The 8,584-nt window shown below is 31.7% G+C and overlaps 1 pseudogene; it reads left to right on the forward strand.

Annotated features, from left to right (window-relative positions):
• Positions 1-8,221: 8,221 nt before the first annotated feature.
• LOC118022570 lies at positions 8,222-8,315 on the forward strand (annotated as a pseudogene).
• The last annotated feature ends 269 nt before the right edge of the window (positions 8,316-8,584 follow it).

The following is an 8,584-nucleotide window of genomic DNA, read 5'->3' on the forward strand; positions in this document are numbered from 1 at the left end:
TGCGGGGCTGTATCCCAGGACCTGTGATCATGACCTGAGCCGAAGGCAGATGCCTAATGGACTGACTACCCAGGTGCCCCTCCAAAACCATTTAAAGAAAATATAAATCTGTTAAAATAACAAATAAGACAAAAAAAATATTCTTCAGTTTAGCTATGGAATGCTAGAGAACTCCTTACAATCTTTTGTTTCTAATCACAGTTTTTATTTTGGCAAGTCAGATGATTTTAAGCTTTTATCCATGTGCTCACAATTCTCTTCAGACTAAAAACAAATGTAATATGAGAATCTAGCTTTAAGGATGCGGTTAAAAATGTAGCTGAAATAATAAGCAGATACTATATTTTACACATTACATAGTAGGATTCATTAGTAAGCAATTGGTAGTAAAAACTGAATGCAGTTTTGAACCTGCGTGATTTTTCTAAGGCATGATTTCTACTTTTAAGGGGCAAAGAAAAAAAATGAATTAGATATGGAAGAAAGTTTCAAGTTCTAATTACTTTGAAACTTAATTTTAAAATTATAAAATCAATACAAGTATATATTATACAAATCTATAAATAAAATGAAAACTGATTAAAATTGATTTATAGAAAGTTATATAGTCGGGCGCCTGGGTGGCTCAGTTGGTTAAGCGACTGCCTTCGGCTCAGGTCATGATCCTGGAGTCCCTGGATCGAGTCCCGCATCGGGCTCCCTGCTCGGCAGGGAGTCTGCTTCTCCCTCCGACCCTCCCCCCTTTCATGCTCTCTCTCTCAGTCTCTCTCTCTCAAATAAATAAATAAAATCTTAAAAAAAAAAGAAAGTTATATAGTCAATATTAAAACAGAAATGCAAACATTTTTTGAGTGCTTACTATATGTTAGACAAGATTTATCTCACTTCAAATGAGTTCATTCATTCAATCCTAATGATACATCAGTGTATTAGTTACTATTTCTATCCTTACTTTACCAATTAGAAAACTGAAACTAGGTGGTTAGCAAATTTGCCAAAGATGCCAACAGTAGGAGGTGCAAATGCCTGAATTCAAATATAATCAATGAGACTAAAGGCCCTCATCTTTAAGCCCGGGATTACACAGCTTCATGATCCCTTGCAAATTCCTGTTAACTCTACTAATCCCAATCTTTTTTCCTCCTCTAACAAATAGTTTGGTAGCTATATTCTAATCAAATTCTATTTGTGCCATATACAGTTACTCATTTACTTATTTCTGACAAATATTTTTTGAATTAATTATATGAGAGACCTTGTATTAATCACTGGATTTATAGCACTAACTATAATGTCGTTGTATATACTATCACGAAGCTTATAATTTACCCACACAATAGATAAATGAATAGCCGCATAAATACGAGAATTAAAAGAGAAGAGAGTCATTGTTTCTATGTTAAAGTAAATAAAAACTTTGGAAACATTCAATAAAGGTAACTTGATAAAATAAATGCTGGAGAACATTAGAAGATGAAAAAAGAGGAAGAGATTAAGACTCTATTAGGATTTTTACCATAAGAATGCTTTTCAAGTCTCTTCAATGTCTAGTTCACTCTAAAAATCTGAAACTGAAAGTCAATGATGAAACACCATGGTTTTAGTGATGGAAAAAAGATGATGTGAAATTCTGTTCAGTACACCAATGTTGAGAGAAATGTCTTGGCCATTTATCAAGACAGTGCCAATTAATATAAATTTAAATGGTTTAAATATAAATTTGTGGTTTAAATAAAAATAGAGTATTTAGTTATGGATTTTTTCCTTAAAACACAAGTACTAATCATATGAGATGAAGACAACACATCTACTTTTATTTATTAGTTATTTGTCAAGTAGAAATGATGGTTAGCATGCATACCAGGTATATATTTTTAAATAAAGTTACACAATCTGATATTTCTACTTTATTAAATTTATTAGAATTTTTGTAGCTTGTTATGTGATAAGTTCACAAATACTTTATAGATGTTTAGATGGAAATTGTATTCACTCAATGATTAAAAAGTCTGAGCCTAATATATTTCTCATTTTTCTGTAGTAATCTTTAATTTTCTTTGAAATTTTTTAAGATATATTCTTTTTTTTCAACATTATGAAATTTTATTAGAATATACCCAGACTGGCCATTTAAAAAAGAAAAAACATTCTTTGTTGCTTCTGTTGGTCCCACAAAACTTAACATATTTTAATCTTGTATTTTTATTTTATTCTGTGAAAATACTTCTTAAATTAATTCCCTAAAAAAATACATATATGATGGATTATTACTCAGCCATACAAAAGGATGATATCTTACCATTTGCAACAACACGGATAAAGCTAGAGAGTATAATGTTAAGTGAAATAAGTCAGTCAGAGAAAACAATTATCATATGATTTCACTCACATGTAGAATTTAGGAAACAACCAATAAGCAAAGGAAAAAAAGAAAGAGAGAAACAAACCAAGAAACAGACTCTTAACTATAGAGAACAAACTGATGGTTACCAGAGAGGAGGTGGGGGAGATGGAGGAAATAGGGGATGGGGATTAAAGATTGTACTTATCATGATGAAAAAAAATAAAAAAATAAAATGATTATATATATATATATATATTAATATATATATATACCAATATATATAGGTATATACCTGTATATACCTACAATGTTCTAGATACTGCTATAGCATTTGGGATATATCAATAAAAAATTTGGGGGAAAAACCCTCTATTTTTATGCAAGCCTCATTTTAGTATTTACTTTTAATTTGATTATTTTATTCTTTCCATTTTTCCCTTCTGGTGATAAATAAGTAATCTCAAAGAACTGCTAGAAGACAGTGGTTACAAGCTTAATAATGAGAAATGCATTTGTAGATGATACTCTCCAAATACACATATATATTAAGGAGGGCATGTGCTATAATGAGCCCTGGGTATTATATAAGACTGATGAATCACTGACCTCTACCTCTGAAACTAATAATACATTATATGTCAATTAATTGAATTTAAATGAAAAAAACTTCAAAAAATTTTAAGAAGTACACAAATATATGTATATTTTCTGACCGTGTCTGTGTGAACAAGTCTCAGCATAGTTATTAACAAAGCAAATTTCTCTTAACATATGATATGCAGCATGTGGCAAATTTATTATACTATGCTTTTGCCCAAATATAATTCAGCTACAATTTATATACATGCCAGTCTATGTCATTGGTTCAGGGCTAGTTAATTTGACACTGGCAAACTCATTGAAAAGAGACTGTTTCTCCAGCCTAAGCAATCAGATCAAGAACAGACATGTGAAATTTGGTTCTGTAAGGTAGAAAAAAGCAAAAGCAAAACAGAGATGATTGGGTAGTCTTTGATGACTAGTTCAAATGTCTCCAAATGCCTGTAACCTAACTAGTATTTAATTTCATTTAAAGACTTACATAAAGGCACCTGGGTGGCTCAGTTGGTTGAGCGACTGCCTTCGGCTCAGGTCATGATCCTGGAGTCCCGGGATCGAGTCCCGCAACGGGCTCCCTGCTCAGCGGGGGGTCTGCTTCTCCCTCTGACCCTCTTCCCTCTTGTGCTGTCTCCCATTCTCTCTCTCAAATAAATAAATAAAATCTTAAAAAAAAAATAAAGACTTACATAAATCATGTAGACTAAAATAGATTTTATTATGGTCAATAAATTTAAAACAAATTGCTATTTCATCATGATACAACTAACATAAATATTAACATAGTTAAAAGTTAAGAAGTAAAGCATATTAACAGAATTCCATCAAATTAATATCAGATAATTTTGAAAAGTTATAAATTAGAGAAGACTTTCCTGTGACAAACATATTTCAAGCACTAGTTCACTAACACTAAAGGATTTCTGAACAATGTTCATGATGGTATCACTCGAGATTAAGAAGCACAACATAGCTAATGTTCAATAAATAGTTATGAACTGACCAATGACTAATTATACTTCCAATTTTGGAATAAATTGTTCATTTAAGAAGTTCTTTAGGGAAAGTAATATTTTCTAATTATTCTGGGGTAATGTGTGCCACCTATGGTAAATATATCCTTTTTGATTTATATTTCACAAGAATGAAATATGAATAATAATTATCACTTTCATAATAAAATCTAACCTACATTTTGATTAAACATTCATTATCTTTTTTTTGTTTAAAGATGTATTAAAATTTTATTAGGGTTTATCTATCCCTAACTTCTGTTTTTATTCTTTATTTTTTATCTTCTATGTTTTTAAAATAAAATTAAATAATGAATAAACAATAATTTCAACATTGGCATATTTATTTATAACTTATTTATTTCTTTTAGTGACATGAATGGTGTAAGGAAAGATCAATAGAGTGCTTTGCACCTATGTGTGTGCTTGTGCATGTGTGTGTGTGTTTTTAAAAAATCTGTGATCATAATGTAGAGGAACAGGAACTCTCATACATCTTTGGATGGAATATAAAATTATACAGCCACTTTGGAAGACAGTTTAGCTGTTTCCCACAAAGCTAAAAATACTCTAACCCTATGATCCAGCAATTGCACTCTTTTGATATCTACACAGATGAGCTGAAAACTTACTTTCACAAAATAATGTGCACATGAATATTTACAGCAGCTTTATTCACAATTGTGAAAAGTTGGAAGTAATCAAGGTGTGTTTCAACAGGTGAATGCACAAATAAACTATACTATGTTCATATAATGAAATGCCATTCAGCTCTGAAAAGAAAGAAGCTATCAAGCCGTGCTAATATATATAAGACCTGTAAGTGCTTATTGCTAAGTGAAAGAAACTGATCTGGAAAGATTACATACTATATTATTACAATGATGTGACATTCTGGAGAAGAAACTATAGAAACAGTAAAAGGATCAGTGGTTGGCAGTAAAACTATTCTATATAATGCCATAATGGTGGACACATGTCATTTTATTTTGCCAAAACCCATAGAATATATAGCACAAAATGTGAAACCTAATGTAAACTATGGACTTTGGGTAATCATGTTATATTAATGTTGGTTCATCTGTTGTAACAAATGTATCGCTCTATTGGGGGATGTTGATAATGAGGGAAGCTATTCACGTGTGGGGACGGGGAGTATATGGGAAATGTCTATCTTACCCTCAATTTTGCTGCAAACCTAAAGCTACTCTAAAACACAAAGTTTATTAATTTTAGAAATAGTCTATGATTAGGAAGTTTTTTTTTAATTGCTAGAAATTGGGGTGCCTGTGTGGCTCAGTCAGTTAAACATCTGCCTTCGGCTCAGGTCATAATCCCAGGGTCCTGGGATGAAGCTGTGCATCCGGTTCCCTGCTCAGCAGGGAGCTTGCTTTTCTCTCTCCCTCTGCCCTCCATTCCCTTTGCTTGTGGTCTCCCTCCTGCTCTCTCTGTCAAATAAATAAATACAATGTTAAAAAAAATAAATTGCTAGAAATTCATGGGGTGACTGGGTGGCTCAGTCAGTTAAGTGTCTACCTGCAGCTCAGGTCGTGATCTCAAGGTCCTGGGATCCAGCTGCATAAATAAATAAATTTATTTAAATAAATAAAATCTTTGAAAATAAATGGCTAAAAATTCATTATTATTTTATTTTTTAAGCTTTTAAATTTTACTTAGTTTCCCTCAAGTTATGAAATTTGTTAAGGTATTCTGAGGTGTTTTTTTTTTTTTTTTAAGATTTTATTTATTAGAGAGAGAGAGAAAAAGTGATAGAAAGAGCATGAGCCGGGGGTGGGGAGGGGCAGAGGAAGATGGAGTGGGAGAGGTGGACTCCCTGCTGAGCCCTACATGGGGCTCCATCCCAGGACTCCCTGATTATGACCTGAGCTGAAGGCAGACGCTTAACCAGCTAAGCCACCCAGGTGCCCCTATTTTTTTTTTTTTATTCATCCTCTATGTGTTTTCTTGGTGTTATGACCTTAAATGACCATTTGTTTACAAATGATGTTTACATAGTGGAGGCTAGCAAATTAAAAAAGGAACATCAATTTTATAATTCAACAAACCTTGATTTGAATACCAGCATTAGTTTAGTAGACATATTATTGGTCATAACTATAATCTCTCCAACCTTAATTAGCATAAATACTAAATAAAAAAAACTTGTGGTTATTTTGTTGTTTTGTTCTTTTCCCCTTTCTTTTAGGGAATATTTTGGCATGTGAAAAAAACATAAACCTTATTTTTGAAAAATGAAACAAAATATAAGCAAATTAATTTTGTTATGAATTTTAACTTAAAATTTACTCTTGGAGGGGCGCCTGGATGGCTCAATCAGTCAAGTGTCTGCCCTGGTTCAGGTCATGATCTCAGGGTCCTGGGATTCAGCCCCATGTAGGGCCCTGCACTCAGCGGGGAGTCTGCTTTTCTCTCTTTCTCTTTGCCCCGCCCTTTCTCATCCTCTCTCTCTCTCTTGCTCTCACTCTCTCAAATAAATAAAAATAAAAATCTTTGAAAAAAATTAAGAAAAATACTCTTGGAGGTGTGCCTGGGTGGTTCAGTTGTTAAGCATCCAACTCTAGGTTTTGGCTCAGGTCATGATCCCAGTGTCCTGGAATAGAGAGCCCTGAGTCAGGTTCTGTGCTTAGCATGGAATCTGCTTGAGTTTCTTTCCTTCTGCCCCACCCCGCATGCTCTCTCTCTCCCTCTAAAATAAATAAATAAATCTTTAAAAAAATTACTCTTGGAAAAATTTACATATTATTTTGGTATATTGATGAATAGCTTACTGTTGGGAGAGAATTTTCCATGAGTCTTTTGCACTTCTGCCTGACTTAAGAGTAAGAAACATTGACTACTTAAATCTAGACAATCTTTCCAAGGACGTTGGTATTTTTTAGCATCTGATTTCTTATTCCAAGATCCAACAGAAATTTCCTTGCATCTTTAGACATTTAATCATTTAATGTCCCTCTAAATAATATCCTTGTTTTATCATCTTAATACAACTGTAATATATGAAACATTGTTATGCATTTCCACAGAAATTGCACAAATAACCATTATAGTTGTTTTAAAAATGCAGTTGTTCAAATCATTTTTATATACACAAAATCTTTTTGAAAGTATTTATAATCTCAATTTTTTTTTGTTTTATAACTGAAGTAATATTGTAGACTTGAGTGAAAGAAGAGTTAATAGTATATTTTGAAACTTCCATGAAAATAATAAAACATAATTGCAATCTTCTGCATGATTAATAGGCTAGAATTTCATTTTTAATTTCATCATGCAGTATGTTAACTATGATCTTTTGGTTAAATAAATTTAATTTCCTAGGAGATCAAGCTACTACCACATGTATTAAGTATCTGAATACCTCATATTATTATTTTTTTAAATTTTATATCTACTGAATTTGATTAATGGTTTACTTTGATTAATATTATTTTCAAAAGACCCAGCTGAAAAACTTTATTTTATTAAATAACACTTCTTGAACAGAACAAGGTAGTGATGAGCTTCTATGTTAAAGGTGTTTTGATGTATATACTACAAAAGTGAAAATACAACTTGATGACTTTCATATTATTTGCCCATAGTCTTAGGAATTTTGTAAAATTATGGTAATATGGAATAGATTGTAAATAAAAAGGAAAAAAAAATCTGAAGAAAGGTTTACATCGACATTTCAACCAAGGACATAAAGTGCAATTCTGAAGAAAATTTTGACACAAGCTATAGTACTCAAAATGTTAAAGCTAATTCAAACTATTTCGATCTATCTTTAGTAAAATCCAGGCAGAACAGATCTGTATTTTTCAGTTTTATGAATTATGCTATTTTTGGAAAAGCTTACTGTTAAACTAGTTCAATTTCTGAGTGATAGTCAATTTCTCCATATTTCAACACATTTTGGAATTGAGTGGAAACTAATAAAACATTAATATAAATAGTGTTGAAGTTAGTACTAATCACATACCTGCTGTTTGTGTGTAAATATGGATATACACATACTACACATTTGCATATTTTGTTTATGTATATAATACATACACATTCATATGTTTGTTGAATAAAGTTATTCATTAGTTCATCTTCATTATTACAGCAGCGAGCAAAAAAACAAAAACCCCTGCACTGACTAAGCTTATATTTAATTATATAGATAAGTAAGTAAGTATTCCCAGAACCAGAGGAATGATCAAAAATGTAATTATGATTAGCCCCAGTTAACAGCTATAAATCACAGAATTAAAATGCCTTTGTTCTTGTTTTGGCAGCACATATTCAAAAATTGAAATGATACAGAGAAAATAAGCATGGCCCAATGCAAGCCTGACAAGCAAATTCATGTTTTTCCACATTAGGAAAAAAAGAAAATGTTAACTGTGTGAGGTGATGGATGTTTTCATTAGCTTGATTGTGGCAATCATTTCACAATGCGTATATATATCAAAACATCACGTTGTATACCTTAAATGTATATTCAATTTTTATTTGTCAATTATACCTCAGTAGAGATAAAAAAAATATTTTACTTTTGCTGCTACCACTACTCACTCTGCTATAACAAAGATGGCACACCAACATTTATATTGTTCCATTTACTATGCTCTTTTACATATGT

The sequence above is a fragment of the Mirounga leonina genome, unplaced genomic scaffold (genome assembly GCF_011800145.1).
Source record: "Mirounga leonina isolate KUSES-001 unplaced genomic scaffold, KU_Mleo_1.0 Mir_176, whole genome shotgun sequence".
NCBI lineage: Eukaryota > Metazoa > Chordata > Mammalia > Carnivora > Phocidae > Mirounga > Mirounga leonina.